Source organism: Serinus canaria, chromosome 4 (assembly GCF_022539315.1).
Source record: "Serinus canaria isolate serCan28SL12 chromosome 4, serCan2020, whole genome shotgun sequence".
In the NCBI taxonomy this organism is placed as follows: Eukaryota; Metazoa; Chordata; class Aves; order Passeriformes; family Fringillidae; genus Serinus; species Serinus canaria.
In genome coordinates this window covers 20,762,986-20,784,829 of record NC_066317.1, presented here as the reverse complement: position 1 = coordinate 20,784,829, position 21,844 = coordinate 20,762,986, and the positions used below count along the sequence as shown (strand labels likewise).

General features: G+C 38.9%; 1 protein-coding gene across 1 annotated transcript in view; it reads right to left on the bottom strand.

Annotated features, from left to right (window-relative positions):
• Window positions 1-21,844, bottom strand: part of BMPR1B (bone morphogenetic protein receptor type 1B) — a 231,757-nt gene that overhangs the window by 138,676 nt on the left and 71,237 nt on the right. The window contains exon 3 of the mRNA XM_030239132.2: window positions 4,843-4,899. The gene's annotated coding sequence lies outside the window, so the exon portion shown is untranslated. The remainder of the gene's footprint in view (window positions 1-4,842; window positions 4,900-21,844) is intronic.

Genomic DNA, 21,844 nt, shown 5'->3' with positions numbered 1-21,844 from the left:
TTGCTGTCATTTGTAAAGAACAGAATAGCTGCTACAGTTTTAATATCAAACACAGGAAAAAAATACACAGCAGCTGTTCATATTTTCTAGGAAGTCTGTTATAATAATGATGTCATGGAAAAAGGCTGGAATCTATTAAAATGGATCAGACAGGCAAGCCATTCAAAGCCTCCAAACAATATGCATATACAAGCTGCACTATGTACCTTACATTAAAATAAAAGCCACACAAATAGTGGAGCTCCTTAAAAATATTATTGAGATCAGGCAATTAAGGTAATTTCATAGATTTACTTCAATAAATTCAGTTTACTACTAGAACTACCCAGTAAAGCAAAATACAAAAGCTACAACCACCTCACTGTCAATTAAGCTCACTTTCACCTATAAAAGCATTTAAATCTATTTTTAAATCACTGGCTCAAGCTACATAGGAACAAAGAAGCTCTCCCAGCAAAAGAGCAGCAGTGAATAGTTTGGAAACTAATAATTCAACTTAGCTTGTGTTTTTCCAGACTCCACCAAGTCAACTAAGTATGACATCAAGTTTTGAAGATTCTGAGTTACACTTATGAGTTCACAAGTGAAGGGCATATATTACAGATGAAGCATTATAAATCTGAGATCAAGTTAAAATGACATTCTTAAATCTCTTCTTTTCAAACCATCAAATAGATTTTGTACCAGCTAATTAAAAAATACCACACAAAAAACCCAAAATCATTCCATCAAGTCATCTGAAGAGATCTGTTTGACGACAGCCCTGGTCAGTTTTGAATAAGTAAGCTCTACTGCACTCATTATACTCCATATTCAGCTACACTCAACATTACAACTACAGCTATCTATTAAAAAAAAAAATAAAAACTTACTATCAGAACTCCAACCCAAAATTCAAACTGCTAAGATGAATTAAAACCCCAGAAAACAATGACCCAAACTTCACAGACACTTCCACGCTGGGGCCATTAAACACCCCTGCAAATGGGTACGTATGAACAAATTGGAGTCCACACAAGTCTGACTGCCAGATCTGATCCCCACTATCCTGCTCACATTTCCAGTCCCAATAAAAGGAGAAGGTTATGCTTGCACTAAAAGCAATAGGCTAGGCACACAAGTGTCTCTGTGCTCTTCTCTAAAGGCTCAAAAGAATTGAGACAGGGCACAATAAAATGAGTCTGAATGCCTTATCTTAGGCACCTCACAATGTTCATAAATTTTCACTTTAAGCTGTTATTGCATATAATAAAATAGTGTTAACATTTCAGATGAACATTCAGGGCAGTTTATAAACTATTCAGTGATTAATGTCCTTGTCTCATGTTTTCAATTTTCATTGCTAGTGGGGGTCATATGTTATGATGTCAGCTTGAATCTAGATTTCCATTTTAAGCAAATTTAATTTAAATTATGATTCAAGACATATGGTAAAAGACACTCAAAAGTTCCATACTGAGTAAATTTATTCTCTCTTCTAATAGCATAGATTTCACATTATGGTGCCACTTACTCATCAAACACAGTTTGGGTGGATGGTCCTAGGCAGTAAAGATGCCATAGGTTGAATGTGCAGGAGCAGAACTCATTTATACCAAGATTTAACAGCACGCTTGCCAACCTTGAGTGCAGGGGTTTGCAAGACTCGGCCAATAATAGGAAATTAATCAAATCCCCAGAGCATGATACAAATTGAATCTGTCAAAAGGATTCAGAAGGAGGAAGAACAGAAGTCTTAAAAGATATCTGGAGGAAGGCTTGGGGCATATTTTCCTTAGGAGAGTGGGATGGAAATGCTTCTTGGGCTCTTTCACTAGTAAGACACTCATCCCTTTATTCTGCCATGCTCATCAGACTGGAGAATTCCTCACCGAATTGCAAAGAGAAGTTTTATGAGACAGCTGAGATCAGAGGACAGTTGGTGGCCAGTGAAAGGACTGCTCTTCTCTCTGTCCATCCCACCCTTGCACTCCTTCTATTTCCTTTGGACTGTCACTGCCTTTTTCATGACCCTGTCTGTAGCACCACCTTACACAACTAAACCACTTGAGAGCTACCTCTGTCTTCTTTCTCCCTGGTCCCTGCTCCCCAAAAGAAATTGTTCTCAGGTGGTTGTGCTCCCTAAGACGACTCACTATGGGCTCAAGTAACAGTCAACTCAATCATTTGGTTGGTTTCAAACCCAATTTTCTGTATATTGCCATGCCCTTTTCTTATGCACATTGGTTCCGTGTGAAACATTTACAAAAAATTATTTCAGATGAAGTTATTAGGTTTGATGTTATGGCTTATTATTATTATTATTATTATTTCTTCTTTCCATGGAAGAAATATTCATGGAATAACAGTAACAAACTTAAAGTCCTTCTCAAAGCAAAACCAAGCTCAAATGGGTTTCTCAGGCATGCAATGCATGAAGCACCAGAATTATTATTGCTTTTTTTCTATCATTTATTATTGATTTTTTTTCCCAGTAACAAATGGTAGTGCAGATGTACAAATTAAATATTTCTATACAGCCTTTGAATTACAACAATTTCTTATATTGGTAAAGCAGTGGCAGAAACAACGAGTACAACACACTAGGATTACTTCAATCATGACAGAAGGAAGGATATTCAGAATTTATGTAGTCACTAAAATGTCAAAGCTCATTTTGAATTGGCCAAGTGTTTAAAAATTACTGCTAAAAGAGTGGGCAATCTTCAGTAGCATTTTTCAGCCAGATGCCTATAATGCAGCTTATGCCAGCTCAAATGTTTTGTATTACACAAGTACAATTCCAAAAACAAGGACTAGGGTAGGAATTACATGGAGAAAGCATGGACCTACTCATGGGGTTTTCTGTGTTTAATTTACTAAGCCAATTTTTTTTTCCCCAAAAAATTACTGAACTGACCAGGAACATCATATAATGTGCCCAAGGTATTGCCTTCCTCCAGAGAGGCATTTTATCCACAGAGTAATCCAAAACCCTTCAGAAGGTCTTTAGTGTGAAGCAATAAAGCCATATACATTTATGCAGATGTACAACCAAAAGCCATGTAAACATCCACACAATTAAATTGGTTCTACTATTATCTTTGTACTCACTTCAGATTCAAGCTGATAAACTAACTAGGATACTGTAGAAGCAGGAATAGCATCATGCAGTTAAATATGGTAGATAGATTACTAAGCTTAAAATGTCTCAAAAACCAGTATTTTTAAAAAAGTTCTTTCTTAAAGGAAATATTTCAAAGCTCAGCTTAAAACATGCTTGAACAGCTAATAATAAAAATATTCATTTTATGCAAGAATGGGAGCAAAGATTTGGGACAGAACACAGAAAATTAATAGCATTTTAACACTCTTAAGAATCCTTGTATACCATGTTCCTATGTAAATGAAGATTAATATATAAAAGATCATACTTAGTTCATTTGTTTTGTATGTAATGTTTGGAATATAACATAGCTTTTTATTTTTTTAATACCTCCATGCAACTTACTGGCATTTCAAGGTTAGCACATCCATTTTTATAAGAAAAGGCTACAACTTTATTTTAAACTTAACAGGCATTCATTCTTTTTCCTTTCAAAATCTAGGTATAAGTAACAAAGCACCAGAGTCTTATAAATTTTCTAACACCAAATGCAAATTAAGTCGTGAAATTGCTCTAGGAAAAGTTCCAAGAATGTAAACCCAGAGGAACTTCAACACAATTTCTCAACTTCAGGCTCTTTATGATACTGAGGCAAGGTAACAGAATGTGGTGCAGTCAGGAAGCTCTATCTGAGTATGGAAAAATGTTTAATTCTCCAATTTCAGCAACCTCCTGTATTGTGTTTATAAGCTCTAACATGAAATAGATGTATACAAAAAGGCAGAAACTGTAGATTAAAGGACTCTGTAGATTGAATAGCTCACAAGTTTTTCAGTGGCCTGGAAAAGTGGATTGATAGTTCATATCTTAAAGGACATCATAGGTTTTGTAAGCATCTATCAAATTTCTGTGTTTCTCCATCCTTCATTTGGGATCAAGTGAATTGCTTACCTGCATTGTCTCAGTCTGCACTAAAAGTAAAAAACACAGAACTCCCCCCCCCCTCCATGTGATAAGGTAAAACTGCTCACATTTTGTTTTTACATCAGCTCTGATTATAAGGCTTTACAACACCATCTCCAGCAAAGTGGGAGTTTTCCCATTATGAACTGAGCAATTATTTAATCTTTCAACAAAATCCTTCTGAAAAGACTCAAATCCTCGCGTCTTAAGCACTAGACAGGAGTTTTAGCAGACTGTTTAAACAAAGAGCTGATGACTTTTTGCTCTGCAGATCTACTTCTTGTTTACCCCAGGGGAGACATCAGTCAAAGAATGACAACTTAACTTGCCAGGCATGCTATTATTCAGCAATAACCCCAAGGGGACTAGGGACATTTCCTGCACATGAAGTTTAGGTCTCCCAATGGGTATCTGAAAATATGAGATAGAAAATGACAAGCAGCCCACACCAGAGTCGTGCTGCCAACACCTGGTGTCTGTGTGCCCATTACTTCCAGCCACTTTCTCAACTGGCTCCCATTTTTCTGTCAGAAGACAATTCTTTACAAATCCCTTCTTGACAGACGTCCTAGGTACTAAGCATTGGAAATACTAACATCATTCACACTTGACGTCTGTCTTTCAGACATCTGTCTTTCTCAAATATCCTGTTTGTGTCACTGTGAGCATCTCAAGTGATTTTTTTTCAGCTTTTCAAAGCGTAGTTCATGAAGAGCGAACACTTCTGTGTTTACTTTATTACGGTGCTTATTAACAACAATGGTCTTTATAAAACTAGTTAACTCAGTTCTTACCTGTAGAACTCTTAATTTTCAAGAAGAATTCTTGCCTCACAGTTTAAATAAGATGATCTACAACAGAGAAGAAAAATATATCCATTACATATGATATTGTACATTTAACATTAGTATTAGAGTTTAGTCACACTTGAGCAGATTGACAGATAAATTTCTAACTATTTTCATGGTGTGGCATATATTTTATGTGGCAAATATCAAGCAGCAATTGTACAATATTGCATATACTTACTAATAAAAACTACCTTTTTCCTTTCCCAGTGTTCCTGCTCAAACATGAAGATGTAAGAATTTTATCTACCTCCATATGCATTACTCATAACACTCATGCTGTGGTTAGATGGATTAAATAATTAAGGTCCTGCTGACACAGTGTTTCTTGTCACTAAACACCCCAATCAATTGAATTAGGTGCTTTAGGAAAAGGTGCATGACTGGGCTGAGATGCACTCAACTCCCATCAACTTCTAATGAGCTCTTCAGTAAAAACATGCAAAAAATGCCCATACTCCCTATGGATCTGATTACATCCCAGTGAAGCCTAATTATAAATTAACACCCTGAACTGCAGTTAAACAAAATACTGTGGACCTGAGTTTCTATTGACCAAAAAAGGCTTCCTGTCCAAAAAGCAGCAGCCACACTGCAAAAACGTTCCAGCCGAGACAGCCCACTTCTGTGTGTGCCATCTCCCACTGAGGGCAGAAGCTATGGGCTCTAACTTTTCATACAAGTTGCTGAAAATGCAATAGGCATTACAGCCAGTTACATCTACTGTTCTTTAATCTGCATCTAGTGCCAGACTTGTGCCAACTTTTTCATTTACTGTTCACGAAGGGCTCTTTGCTGACTTGACTTTACAGAGAGACTGACAGAGTCAGACCAAGAAGTTTTGTTATAAGAAACAGTCTATATGAACATCTGCAGAAATCAAATAAGTTTTTCGTTCCTGGTTTGGGGTTTTGTTTTGTTGTTGTTTTGTTTTCTTCTTGAACTAACCTACCTAGGGCCAGCAGAAGTTGCCTATGCTCTAGGAGATTTTTCTGGCATAACCATCACAAAAAATTAATGCCTACCTAAACAGCAGAGTCCTGAGCCAAAAGCCAGCAGAAGAGAACAGCAGCAACATTATTTCACTGCTCAAATATCTGAAGGCCACAGTGTTGAGCCTTTGTTCTCTGTGCTGGTTCTCCAAGCTAGACAGGCAACCACAAGCCTCAAATTACACTTCATTGATCCAGGGAAACTGAGGTGGTGTTCAGTTTCAGTTCTGCAACCTGCATGTTGACCTGCCTGTTTGTTGGCCTAAACAATGAGATTTCAGGAAATGAGGCGTTTGCACTTTGTCCAAGTCTTGTTTTCAGAGAGGGGGATCTCTGCCTCAGAGACCTGGGTTGGTATGGAAGGAAAGCATCACATCTGGACCCAGGCACTTGGACTGCTTTCCTTCCCTGAGAGAGTCTCTGCTTCAAATTCAATATGACCAAAATAAACACAAACCTAGAAATGGGAGGTGGTCTCAACTAGCTCAAATTCTTTTAGCATAATGTTTTTGTCATCTCTGGTAAAAGTGGAGGATATATTTAGAAAGAAGACAGAGAGATTACAATCGTTTGTTCAGTAATATTTTATAAACATATATTCCCACATTTGAAATAGTTCATACAGTCCATTGATACAAAACCTAATCCTAACCATTTGCAATTAAAAATATATAGCTTATAGAAATTTCAAAAATTCACATAACATGAAATTAATAAGATCCACAGTAATTGAGTGCCAGCAGTTAAATGTAGAAATAACCTATATGATAAAAAAAATCTTCAGTTTCTCTATAAAATAACTAAAATTTTCCATGCAAACTTCCCATTAAACTAAACGACAGATAAAAGTTGCTCAAATATGCAATGCAAGAATTCCAATTTGAGACTCAAGCAAAGACCTTTGTTTCTTTCTTTCGTGCCATGAGAACAATTCCAAAAAGATGTTTATAAATGACCTATCTTAACCCCCCACCCACCACCCAAAAAACCCCATACAATAGGAATAAATGACACACAAGACATTTTTGAGAAACAATGTTCACTTCTCTCCTGAAAGTAAGAAACACTATCTCATTGTGCTCATGTATGGCAAATAGAAGCTTAGAGTTTCAGTTATTTGCTTGCAACCATAAAAGAATTGTAATCTGGTGTCTAACTGAATCTGCTGCAGAACTTTTGTATCAGCTTATCTTCCTTTTAAAGTCTGCATAACTTTAAAGTACTGTTGGACTGAAGCCTTGCCTTAGGCCTCCAAGTAACATTTTATTATTTATTCTGGCTAATTGATTTGTCCAATTCCTTGTCCACATTCAGAAGGGACCTTCTGTTTGGAAAGAAATTCTAGTACTTATGAACTTCAGGTTGAGGATACCCACCAGAGCCAAGCAAAGAGTTTTTTTTTAAACAGCCTAACACACTGCTTTGTGTGGTTTTGTTTGTTTTAACAAAGACCTTGTTGTCTTTTCTCTTGATTTTGCTTTAATTTATATAAAAAGATTTATGAAACTCATGCTCATAACCCAGCAGCCACTTGCTGGCAATTTTAAGCTATTTTTATTCAGCAACACCTGAAAAAATGCCTACGTGGCACAAGCTTATGCAAGTGCTCCATTGCAATAAACCAGGATCCTGAAAAGGGCAAAAAGGACAACATTTCATCACATTAGTTTACCTACTGTCTATCACAAACACAGAGGAGAACTCTCCTCGATAAAAACCACCATTGTGAGCTCAGTTCAGAACTGCTTCTTGCCCAGAGAGTACCTGAGGTACCCTGCAGTAATTTATTGCAGAGATCCAGCTGTATGTCCCACTAGCAATAGATGGACTGTGCAGAGTAAGTTTCCTTTCCCATTTTTAGACAGCAGATAGCCTTTTATTGTACAATAACGTCTTGGCTTAGTTTTTCCTTGTACTTCACAGCACAAGAAGAAGCGACAGTAAAAACAGAACGAATAGAAACCCAGCTGAGACAGTTCCTTCAAAACTAGCAACACGAAATATTAAGTTTCACCTTCTTATCTATGTAAATGTTTTAGATTCTGATCTCAGGCTGACTTCCACCGACAAGAGCACTGTGGCTGCCTGGGGAGCTGCTGCTGCCCATCTGCTTTACACTGATACAAGACTGCCATCAGATCTGGGTCATCTCACCTTGGAGTTTGCCACACACATAAATTAAGGGATCACATACAAATGTGGTTGTGCTGACTGCAATATAATTTACTGGCAAAAAATATTTTTAGACATTTCCCTTCCACCCATTAATTTGAAAAAAGTGATTTATCTACATAAATGAAAGAGGAATTTCTTTATATTTGCTCTTTCCAGTATGTTTACCCACACGTCTATGGAAAATAGAAAAAATATACCCATAGTATATAAATTATAAAATACCAGAGAATTTTAATTGCTAATAAGGTTTTAAAATGCAGGGAATATATTTTCTGCTATTCAAATATTACAAAAATGTGCACCTAACACTATAGAACATTCTGAGTAAGAAGGGACTTTTAAAGGTCATTTAGTCCAACCTCCCTGCATTAAGAGCTTTATAGAAGTCACATGAATATGCACTGCCTAATAATCACTTTGGTGGGTTCACACATGTTACTATTTGTGAAATGCCTGTGCACATCCTCCCAGATGACAGAAGGATTTTAAAAAGCAGCCACCAGAAAATGCATGAAGAGTGTGATGTGTCAAGCTGCTGCTTGCTGGTAGCCCCGGCACTACTCCCTCATGCTTGTAATCACAAGTCACTGGCATGCTGGGCACACGGGCAGGGAGTTGTGCTCTCTTCACTCAAATCAAGCAAGTCTCAGTGGAAAGAACAATTCGGTGTTCCAGCAACTCAACATGGAGCGCTGACTTTGAATAAACTTTAACGAGGTGTTCATGGCTGAGAAATAACAGCAGGGGATCCCTGAAAGTTCCAGACTAATTGGGAGAGGCTTTTCTATGTCAGAAAAAAAAAAAAGCAAAACCGACCCTTGTTCTTCTGAATACATAACAAGTCACATTACAGAACTCCAAAGCTGCACCTCAACCAAAACATGATATACTAAACATAGTTGCAGTACAAAAAGCATGAAGAAAAGACAAAACTGCTGGACTCACGCTTGAATGGCACATTCCATCTTATGTTCACAACTCCAAGTCACTACAAACATCAGCTCACCTGCATGTACAAAATTCAGGTAAATTTCCTTTGGCCCCTGCCATTGTTTTCTCAGTCACAAGAAACACAAAAGAAATAAAGTATTGCATATAGAACCAATCTTTCCGTGCAGTTTACAGAATCAGTATTATCTCTCATGTCTCTTTTTTAAAGTTAGATTTACAGCACAGAATGTGGCAAAAGACAGCAAATGATGAGTTGGTGGAAGCAAGAGATACTTCCTACGTGGGTCCCTGTTTTAAAGGAGACATAACTGAGGGACTCAGGTCTATAGCATAGATTTACTCTGTGTAGCACTTGACCAGACAACAGCCAACCAGCTGGATCACCAGCATGTCCTTACTTTTCAGGGTCTTACAGAAGGCTGGCTATAAGAAAACACAGTTTTTGTGAAACTGATGTGTTTAATAGCCACCAAATTAAATGGAAGATGATTAGAATGGTCTTTATCAAATGTCAGTTGAAACAATGAATGCCACCACTCAAAGACCAGCATGAACTTAAGTTGCACTTCTGCTGTATGTGCTCGGCAAAATTCCGCAGTTCTGGGCCACTCGGTGCCATCTGATTACATTAATAGTGGGAACTATCAGGGTTTTGGATCAAATCACTCATGTGGACAAAAAGGCAATAGCCCCCAACTCATAGCCACAATTCCCTGATTTGGGAAGTCACTTTACTTGCTCTGAGCACAGCCATGATGAGGCTTCCTAGGAGAGACAGGAGGCTTTCAGGCTCTTCTAGCTGTGTTCATGTACCCCAGGTGACAAAGAACTGGCTTGGTTCCATGTGTATTTCCTGTATTCAACTTGCACAGAGGAGCAAACCCAACAGGGAAACAGAGCAGCTGGGGAAAGCAACAGTTTAGTTGCTCCCTGCAAAAGAGAGGCAGATTTTCAGACAGAGCACTGGCTGCAAAGCCAAGCTTCGTATTACCAGTGAGGAAACTGCTTCCTGGTGTTTGATCTGCCCACTTTAGTAAAAGAGCACTTGCTAAATGCGGCATCAAAGGCATTCTAATTGTCATCATTGCTTCCACCTGTCCCCTGAAATACAACTCCAAATACCATCTAAAACCTCAGCCTCAGAGTGGCAATGGTGTGTGCTTCTGATCTAATGCTACAACGTGAGCAGTCTCGGTCACATCTTGAGGATTATTCTGCATGAGACACTCCTCTGACGTAGAAGTAAAATGTTGGCACCCCATCCCCTAAGTAATACATTTGCTCTCTGTGACCTATCAAGATCAGCTGTTCAAACTTCCTATTCAAAGACGAATTTTTCCAAGACTATTTTTGAGGAGTTAGGCTTTGTTTCTAACAGAGTAACACAAGCTCTTCATAGGAAATGAATGTCTATAATCATTGTCGCTCCTACTGAATAAAATCAGGCCAATAAGTGAACAGCCAAGCAAAAACAATGCAGTGAAAGTGAAACTGACTGGAAAATCATAATACAGCCATATCATCATAAAACTTTTACCAACTGTTCAAATATCTTCTGAAGTTAATTACTCTAAAACTTAAATGGAAATACACTAATGTATCTAATTGCATACATTTTTCCTTCCATAAATCTCCATCTCTAGTAAAGCCCATAAATTACCTGCATCATTAAACCTCAGCAAGCCTGGCAGCGAACATAAAATTTGACTGTTTACACATCAAAAATCATGACCAAACCCCCCCATAACAATCTGAAGCAATCTATATAAACTGTTTCAAATAAACTTCAGAATCTGAAAATAGGCAGGATCACACTTACTTGGAAATGCCTGGATCATTATATCCTGGCTACTTCCAGAAGAACACATTCCAGTTTCTCAAGCCAGGCGACCAAGAGACTCCCAGGGCAGCCTGGGAAGACTGGTGAAGCTGCTCTGCTTGCAGGGATTTTGCTGGGGAGCAAGCTGCATGTGAACTGCCAGCTAAACTCTGAGTGGGCAGCACATCACGCAGTACAGGGAAGGTGACTAATTGGTAGAGGACATGGGAGCCTTTCAAAGAGAGGGAAAATTCATGGCAGATGAACATTTCTTCTGCTCCCTTATTCTGCTCTTTCACATTAATGGAAAATATCAAACTAACGAGGCAGTGCAATATATCACATGGAAATTGTAACATGCGTTTTCCTGTCAAAATAAGGTCACATTTTATTTCTGCAATACACCACAGCAATAATGCATTAGTCAACATGCAAAATCCTAACAATAATAATTCAAAAATAACACAAGCCACGTGTTGGCTGGTGCTCCCTGTAGTCTTTGTGCAAAAAATAAGTCAGAAAACATAGAGACATGACAAAGCTGCAAGATTTCAGGCTCCAGCCATATTCATACACAGAACCTGGAGCCAATGGTTTTGCAATCCAACCATGGAGCAGCCTTTTACATCCTACTCTCTGGGCTCTTGCCTAAATATAACAATCCTGAAAAACGTGGCTACTGACACCCTGCTTTATGACTCACTGAAGTGTTTTGAGCCCAGGAAATCACATCTGGAAGTGCACTATGACATGCTCTTCTGGTCTAAGCAACGAGCAGTAACCAAAAGCAGAGACCATTATGGACCAGCTTGGGACAGGCAAACTCCTCTAAACACAGCATTATGTCTAAATCAAACCACTGAGTCCTGCCTGGCTTTTCCTACTTTTTTCCGTTTGAAAGGATCCACATGCATTGCAGCCCTATTCTTAAGTTCAACCCTTAAGTTCCCATTCAGTGCTGACTTTTATTTTCTGTGTTTTCCTCCCTCCAAGTATTAACCACAACAATGTGAAGTAGAAAATCCTTATGAAACAGAAATACAACACTGTGAGACTGTGAGCATCAAACAACTGTGAAGACTTCCTTCCTTCTAATTACACTGAAAAGAATTTACCTCAGCAAAGTCTTCAAAACTCTACTAATAATTTTCAAATATTCTTTAGCGATGAAACCTGTTCAGATCTAGAATTGTTTCTGCTCTACTTCTCCCACCTCCCTGAGACTTTTCATCTTCAGACCTAAGTTAATCAGAGCACCAAACTCCTCTGTTAGGAAGTTTCTCTCAGCTGTTTCTTACTTGCATACAATCTGTAAGGTGTCTTTTTCCTTAAAAAAAGCCAGAGGATGATGATGTTATATTAAAAGCTTATCTAGCGTTTGTTTCTTCAGTGCTCTAATCTTTACGCGTGGTTTACTAAGATGAATTTTAACGCTGTGTTTCTTGAGGAGAAAAAATAATTTCTATTTATATATCCTTCAGTTTTATTTCCCAATTTTAACATTTAGCCTCCTGAACAAAAATACATATTATTCAGCCCCCATCACTGCTAAATAACCCCAAGCTATGCTGTGCTTTAAATGCCTGTTGTTGTGCAACCTTCTACCACTTTAAAAATTAATGTGCAATAACATGCTGAGGTTTTACACTCTTGTTTTCCCCTTGCACTGAAAAACAGTGCCCCTTAAAAGGTTTCTTCTATGTGGCAACATTTGAGCGGGACACCCTTGCCCTTATACCTACATTAAAATGAGCTAGGTTCATCCTGAGGCTACCAGAGGTCACTTTGCACTTCAACAGCATCCTGCAAGAACCTGGTACAAAACTTGGGATATAAATTGTCTCTGCAGGCAGGCACAGTGGAATTAAGGCTGCTGCCTTCAAGCATCCTGCCTCTCAGCTGCCATCACCTAATACAGGCTGCAGCATCTACCTGGGTCTTTACAATAATGGCAAAAAGGTGTTTAGCCTGTTATTCCAGATCTAGTGATCCAGGAGCACTAATGAGTTCAGGAGATCTTTTCAGCAGCGCTCATATACAAGCTGATGCATAGACAATGAGCGTCAAATTTCTCCACAAAATATGTAGATTCAGGGCTTTCTAGCAACTCTGCGAAACTGAAAGCAAGAAAAAAAATTATGCCAGAAATCCTGAAAGAAAACAGAAACTACCTTGATGATGAAGCTTTTGTTTTCATTTTTAGGGCCCACATGGAAGTCCTTTACACAGGCACTGAGTAGGTACAGAGGGGGATTAGACATTGGCATTAGATTAGAACCCATTTTTCCTTCAAGGGAGGCACTTCTAGAACAAGAGCTTGTAGCACTTTGCAGAGCTCCCTGCTTCATTGAGGAAGGAAGTCATATCTAATTAAACTAGACAGAACAGATGCTTCATCGTTTTTGCTGGAAAAGCCAGCGAGGGAGCTCGGCTAGCACAGGGACAGCCAACTGCAGCTTCCCAGCTCCCCAGCAGTCTGTAAAGCTGCTACTGGGGGGCCTTGGCATTGTATTCAAAGCCACTTTTAAGAGCCAATAGGGTAAGTTGTGCGAGATATGATGTACAGGGAGCCCCATAAAATCCTTTAATGGAAACAGCAGGCTTGCATTGGAAAGGGTTTCAAAGAGATGTGTACACCACCATAAAGATTTCTGCTGCCATACTGTGACCACAGACCTCACAAACTTTTGGGATGCTGTTTTCTGTAAAAAAGTGTGCATCATCATCATCACAGAGCAACATTGATATGATGATGACAGAAAACTTTTTTCCCTGCTGCTCTGCTGTGTTAACCCATGAGAGGCAAGGTGAGATGGTTAGCCAGCTCAAAGCCCAGCAGGAAGACAGGACTGCCTAGCAAGCTGCCTGTGCTGTGTGTGCAACATGAATATTACAGGGACACACGCCTGCTGCTGGTACAGTACTATTTAATGCCCCTGTGATTGTTGCAGTTTGTGTTTATTGCATTAAGTTATTGTTAAATTGTTCATTCTGTTATCCTCACACGTTTTCTCCAACTTGGTTTTTCCCTAAGTTGCACCTCCCTTAAAGCTGTCCCTCAATCTATTTCCCCTCCCTTTGTTCTAGTCCCTTCCTTGCCTATCAAGGTGACTCTGCCCCTCTTTCCCTGCCTCTCAAGGCAACCCCACCCCTTTTTCCTGAATGTTCCCTGCCACTCACCCACTGGGCCAATCCCTGATTGAAACACCCACTTGGAAGGCCCCTAATCCACCATGTCCCATTGGCCCATGGGACCTTTCCCTCTCCTCCCCCTGTCCTGATTGGTCACACAGCATTGATGCAATTCCCTTGCTCCACCCTTGAAGTTTCCTTATTGGTTGATTTTCTGTCTCCACCCCCTGGTTTGTAGCTGTATTTAACCCCCATGTGTGGAGGTGCTTGGCGTTGTTCTGCCGTGCCTTTTCACCTCAAATGAGCTTTCCATGTGGAGCCTCAAGACAAAAGAGACTCTTCCTTCTTTCTTTGTCTGATCCTTGCCATAGCTTTAACAGCCTGCCCTGTAGAGCTTGCAGCTCTTCAGGTTCACCTGTGGGCAAACCCCAGTCCTCAGCTCTTCCCCACTCCTGTCGTGGCTACCAGAGTGTCCAGAGCTAGCCCAGGTTCTGGTGGGCTACGGCACATGTTAAGTTATTCTTAGATATAGCACTATCAATTTCAACACCCTCTATATGGAAGGCAGTCCAAAGGCAGTCTGGAGGAGGAGCATAATACTGAGGGTCTATCTCTCTCTTCTTTCTTCCGTTATGAACAAATTATTGTTTTCTTCAAGCAGAATCTTTGCAGATTTCTTTCTGTGTCGCCTGCAAGTATTTTCCAGTCCCAAAGAGAGGAGTGGGCAGGACCCCCATTTTGAAGAACATTTCAGAAGTATGAATGGGGATGAATGCAGCAGCTCTGCCTGTGGCTATCGAGCACCTCTGACTCTCCCTTTTCTCCTGTGCTGCTGGGCGTCAGTGATGTGGGATGCAGCTGCTCTGCCATACAGAGATGTGCTTGTCAGCTACACTGGAGAGTCAGGATACCAGCCTGGAAAAGAGGCTACAGGATCCCAAGGAACATCAAGGAGCTTCTCCTTCAAGGAGCCTCATCAGAAAACAGAGATTCCACAGATGCATAGGCAGGCCTCTGCTTGTGTCTCCTTATCTACCACATCCTCAAAACTCCTTTACAGAACTCATCAGCAGAGCATCATTGGCAGCATGTGACTATCACCAGAATATATTTTTTGCCTGTTACTCAAGTTCTTCCCAGCCTCTCCAAACTACTCAAAGCCACCACAACCACTGGAGGAAAACACTGCAGTGGCTCTTAGTGGGTTAAGAGAAGAGCACAACCAGAAATAAGTCCTTACACACTGCATCTGGAAAACCTCTGATCCTTCACATTGAAATCAGATTAACAATTTAAGTATTCAAAGGGGTGATCTTAAAAATTGCAGGCATCAAGAATTAGAATATGGATCACCCACATTTGTACATTATATCTTTGTTTGTAAAAATTGTGTGAAATCCAGAGAATCAAAAACACTGCTTGAACTGAAGTATTTTTGATACTCAGGTACAGTGATTGTAATTTCACTCCTGCTTTGAAGAATTAAGAGCACTAATGTGGACATTTGGGGATCTCATCTGTTCAAAGCCAGAAACAATCAGAATCCAGGGAGGGGAGTGAAGGAGGGTGTGGAAGTGAAAAAACTAATACAATCACTTTTTCTTGATGCTTGTTTTGTGCATAAGGACTGACACATTCTCCGCCCAAACTACAATTTCCCATTAGAAAAAATAAGTCTTCAGAAAACAGTGAGTGACTCTTTCATGACTGAGTATCTGGTTTATATTTGGAAAATACAGGAAATACTTTCCTCTAATCAGCCCTTTTACCTACTGCCAAAAAAATGAGAGTGCAGCTTTACAGCCAAAACCAGCTGTTATCTACTCTTCTTGTAATTCACTCCAAACCTCTACATTAATGCAATATTGCAAATGAGCACTTAAATGCAGAAAAAACAAAAAAACCCAAATGATGAGTCCCTCTGGCCTGTGCACACATCCTACAGACTTCCTATTGTGGACCATTTTTTCACTTAATTTTTCCGAGCTCTACTTAATCTTATAAAAGCCTAAAAGTAAATCTTATGTAAAACCACACGTGCAATATGTAGGAAACATTATCCCTCCCTAGAAAATTCTTTAAAAAAATGTACATTGAAAATTTCTGCTGGCATACAGTATCATTCCATTCACACTCTTTCTGCTTACAAAATTCAAGGTTATCACATCTTCCAGCTACTGTGTGTTCTCATTTTCCAAAACCTTTTTTTTTCCTACAACGTAAAATATCCATTTGTCCTGGAGAGTAGTTCTTGCACCTTCACATAATGCATGATCACTACACAGATAGCTTATGTCTGAGTAATTAATAATCATTTTAAAAATGTACATTTCAAGTCTATTTCATATATACCAAATAAGTACACAGTTCATCAAAGCCAAGTAAATTCACAATATTTAGTGGTTCAGATTTGCTATCTATATAGCCAGCCCTACAGAAATGTGACTCAAACACCAGCTACTAAACATGGCATGCAACTGGAACAAGCATTTTATCAGAACTGGTACGAGATAAAGCCTGTGGAATCTTTAACACTGTTAAATGACAGATGATTGATCCAGTTCCATGTTCTCTGCCAGGCAGGGAGGAATCCCCCAAGGGAGAGAGACATTCATATACATGCAAAAAATGCTTTCATTCAGACTTAAAGCAGGCAAGATCAAAAGAACATTCAAAATTTGTAATTTGGAGGAACTGAAATTAGAAATAAGCCCAGGTTTGAAAAATACTACAGGTGTTTCAATGAAAATGTGGCACAACAGTTAATGTATTGAGACAAGGCAGAAAACACTGATTTCTGAGACACCTGAACAAACATTTATTATCCCAACCCAAGAACAGCCAAAGAGTTCCAAAGTTTATATGCTAATGTACCTCACTTCAAAGATTTCCTTAAGCTACATCAGAAAGCAAAATTTCTATGCCTGGAAATTTAGCACTGACGAAAAGGGGACTGACAAAGTGTCACACTGTCAAAAGGAAAACACACTGAGAAGTGTTCCAATATGCAAACCCCTTATTTTTCTTGAAATAGACTATTGCCATTTTCTGTAATTGCAAAATGTGTACCCATGTGAACTTTGTTCCCACACAGCCTGGTAAAGATTTGTTTCCCAAGATACTCCTTGACAGCCACTGCTACCTCTTCTAAATTACTGGCTGCTTGCAAATCAGGAATTTGATCTTCTGGCACCTGGCAAAAGAGAGACACAGCTGAAGCCTTACAGAGAAAAGGTCCTGTGGCAACATGGGGTACTGGCAGTCGGCTTGGGTCAGCTGTTAGGACTGTTCAGAAGGTCAAATGAAAGAGGATTTTAAAAGTGAACAGAATGAGAGAATTAACTTAAGCAACTTCTGTAGGATTGCTACAGGAGTGGAAAATTAGAGTGTTTGGTGGCAAATGAATGTGTAAATTGGAGAGAAGTTTAATTGGCTGTGGAAGGGAGGAAGGGTGCTTCGTATTACAGTTCCAACTTCTTCCTTCCCCCAACTGATCAAGCTGCAGATGACCAGGAGGACACATAGGCTGGGATGTGGGGGCCTGATTTCATTCCCATGCAGGAAACACAGGGACAGGACAAGTGTTAGACATCCAGGGCAGGGACACCAAACACTCTTGATTCTCTCGATTTCTGTGTAGGGCTGCAACCAGTTGCATTAAGTCTAAAAATAGTGAAGCTAAAGATAAGAAGAATACCATGCTTATTAATGTTACACTTTTTTTCAAGGGTGTGGGGCACAGTGGTTATCTACATGACCAGATGGGTATGATCTAACAACAACATCAAGGCATTAAGTTTCTAACTGACAGGTTACATAATGGTCATTCCCATCACACAGAGTGATAGTCTTTAATTGTACACTGCTGCAGAAAAACAAGAAAATACATTGCTACCACGGGAAAATGAAGTTCCACTTGTTCATGTCTCACTGGGAATAACCAGGTGCTGCCAGCACATGGCATAACATCAATTCAAGCAAGGAAAGGAAGTATTTTCAGGTGAGTCAACTGATACAGAAACAATGAACAGTTATTAGATTAATGCCAGACACATGGATTTATGTAAAAGAGATCTAGGGAAACAAAGTTGGTTTCATCCTCTGATGAGCATAGCAAATCTATCAGATTAAATAAGGGTTTACACATTGAGAACATCAATATTTCTGTACCATTTCACTCTTTGCTATTCAAAATTCTGATCAGAAAAAAGAACTAATAAGCTAAAAAGAACTAATAAGCACCTATTCAAAAGACTAGCTGATTTGAGATTCATCACCAGTATAGATCAAGGCTCTACCAGTAACACCTGTATCAAGTGAGCTGCTGCACAGCATTACTGACATCAAAATCAGCTTAGAAATTTCTGTTCCACTTTCAAATCACAACTTAAAGTCAGAAAAAAAACACAAAAAGAACTTACAGTACGCAATTAAAAGTTCAACTATTTGAACCTCGAGAAGTTCTACGAGCAGACTTTATTTCAGTTTCCCACGTGCTTCCACTGGAAGAAAATCCAGTCTTATCTCAGCTGATGAAGGCATAAAAAACCCCCTCAGCTATGGACAGATGTTCCAGAAAGGATGATTACTTGGTGTTCTGAATTTCCAAGGCCAGGAATATGGAATTCTTCAACTCATTGGTATCAAAAGCTAAAGTATCAATAATCTTTCCAGAATATATATAATAGCAAAGTACGAATTTGCAATAATTGCATATGATTTATTGTCTTAATACAGGTTAAGTGCAAGAATTATGATAGTCAGTGACCTGCAGAAGGATCAGACAACGTTTTCAACAAACTCTTCTTACTTGCTTTGATTGTACAAAAGAAACAAAAAAAAAAAAAAGAAAAAAAACCAATGGTCTTGAAGTTAAAAAGTAAGAACTTTAGACAACAGCTGTATTTTTAATCTCTACAAAAGAAAGCTAATATTAATGTTGCCTCAACAGTGAAAAGGTTTTGCTTATATTAATAAATGAGATAAAGACACCATTCTTCTCTTTCATGTACGACAATGTCTCAAATACTTCCCAACTACTTGACTTGCTGGTGCTGATAGGAGGAGAATGAAGTAGAGTGTGCCCAGTACAGAACAACATGAAACTGATAACATTATCCCACTTGAATGTCAAGTTTGCTTTGCTAGCACATGAGTGATAGGAAGCCAAGGGAAGAGGAGGGGGGGAAAAAAGAATTAGCAACAACAAAAATCTCCAAGACTCTTAGGGAAAAAACAACAGCAAAAATGAGCAATTTATCTCAGGGAAGATATCCAAGTCAAATTTAATCATATGCTCAGCAAAAGCATGCAAGTCTCAGGCAAAGTGGATTACCTTTGCAAATGAGTAAGCACTGAAACGGGAGTTTACTCAATTCCTTTATATAGTCACAGATTGGAAATACAGCCTGGAAAGGAGCAGTATTGATAAGGAAAAAACACAGCAGGGAACTAGACCTCAAAACCAGACAGGAAGATAGGTGGCAGTGTAAACTGGTAGAAAGGCCAGTACTGGACAGAAAGGGATCAGAAATAAAATATTTCAGGGCTCGAGAAATTTAGCTGTAGGAACAAATTGTTCAACCAGATTAAGGAGGAAGGTCAGAGCAGAATTGCTGGGGCGCGTCACTGCTTTCCCTTCGATCAAAACCACCCAGGGCTTGTCCAAGTTTGTACAATGCCTGTTGGGTCACATACAGGATAAACTGGTTGCCAGGCAAGTGTCTCAGTTAAACAAATCTTGCTGTGCTTCTGTTTGTTCAATAGCACTGCCTGCATCAAGTGCTGGAAATACTCTCAAAATCCCAGCAAAATTTAATCTTCTAGGACAAGAGTAACATCCTCATCACTAACCACTGAAACAAATACCTGCTGCCAAAAAATACAGAAAGGCTGCAGTGTCAATGAAGCCACACTTAAATGTGGGACCTTTGCCCTGCACAAAGTAAAATGCCAAATCCCTCCAGCTGGTGTGATGCCAACATAAGCTATTACTAACTGATACAGCTAGTAATGAAGAGAGTCTATAAGGAATAAGTACATGAAGAATGAGGAAATTATTCATGAAAACCTGGTGGACTCAGATGAGCTGGTATCCCAGTGCTGGAGGAAAATGTTGCCTGTTCAGGTATCTTAAAAAAGGATTTTGATTTTAAATAATTTGGGTGGCCTGTGACTACATCACTTCAGTCCTTCATGTCATAATAGCATAATGTTTCTTGAGTAAGCAATATAGTGACATTTTCTAATGGTCGACTTTTATCTCTGTATATGACAGTTCACTGCAGATGAGGAGATCTGCATGATGCAGATCAGCATGTGACCTGATTCACTGAAGAGTGTTACTGCTTTTGTGAAAATATCAACTTTATATATACACTAGCTGTTTTAGCAGATGGAATATTTCTTTTCAATTCCAGAATTCAGTAATAATTTGCCTTTTTCTTTTTATTTTACACAGACTGCTTTGTCTGTGTAAAATACACAGACTACAGAGTCTTAAACATTCTCAAAGTCTACTGTAAAACATACAGTAAAGTCTAAACATACTCAAAAGTCTACTGTATGAATTTGGTCAATAGTCTACATAAAGTGTCATATAATAACAGTACTTTGGACAGGACTGGCAGCAGGACAGTGTGGTGCTAGAAGAGAATCAACCCAAGGAAAACCAGTGGGGGAAAAAAAATCACAGTGTGCATGGATAAATTCAGAGCCTACATGAAACTAGCACTGAAGATCTCAAGCAAAAGTTCTGTTTTATGGTTACACGCCTTCAAATAATGTCTCAATTAGCTCCAGGATGGCCCAAGGATTACATACTTGAAAGTCAGCTGTCCTTTTCCTGTATCATCTCATAAAACAAGGCTCCAATGTAGAAATTCATTCACTAGTTGTCTTAGTGTGCTCTGTATCCAGCTAAGGTTTGCTCACTCACTGTCACTGCAGCTCACACAAACTGACCCTCACAAAAGTCACCTTGTCCCATCTGTCAGTGTTTCACCATTGGATGAGCACAAAGGAAACTGACTTTCACCTTAGCTGCACTACAGGATTTCCCTGGTCCAAAACTTGAAGTAGTGTTCTTTTCCTTTGGCATAAGAAAAAATACATATCCAAATCTGAACTCTCTTGTGAGGAAACACTAAAGATGAAGAGAATACTGTAAAAATGCTTTACAAAAAGCATATTATTGAATGTGCAGTACTGACAAAACTCTGGAAAATTTCACTCCCTGACAGTGCTCTCAAGTTTCAGCAATGCACAAAGAATTCCTTTTCACCTTCTAATCCTGTGGATTAAATATGTTTGGGGAAAAAACTGCACCAGAAAAGAGACCTCCCAGTTTATAATTCACATATTAAAGAGGACCTCCTGCCATGAACAACTGTGTCCTAAATACTGTTTTAAAAAAATTCATCATTTTAAATGCCTAGATTATGATGTTTGCATCAAAATAAATGGTTCCCAGTGTAAAAGCTGCCATACTTATGAAATATGGGGACAGATATTTCTATAGGAAAACAAAATATTACAGAACTCCAAAAAATTACAGCCATCACAAGTCAGACCCAAGAAGTCTGCAAAGTCTGTTTCTGTGGACAAGTCTTCCTGTTGTTACTAATTTTTTTGCATCTTAATTCTTTTAAGACCAAATGATCCAGAAAAACCTGAAAAAAAGGTTTTCATTCTTAATTTCTGAGAGAAAAAGTGAAAATTTCTTTTTTCTTATTTTTAAAATTAGCTACAAAGTGGAAAGCCCTGTAAAAAAAATAAAGAAGAAGCCAGGTTTTCTGCTTATCTGCAAGTAGTTAAATATCCATACATTTTCTACAAATGCTACAAATATATTCTTCTGGAACATGCTGCTCAGCAAAGA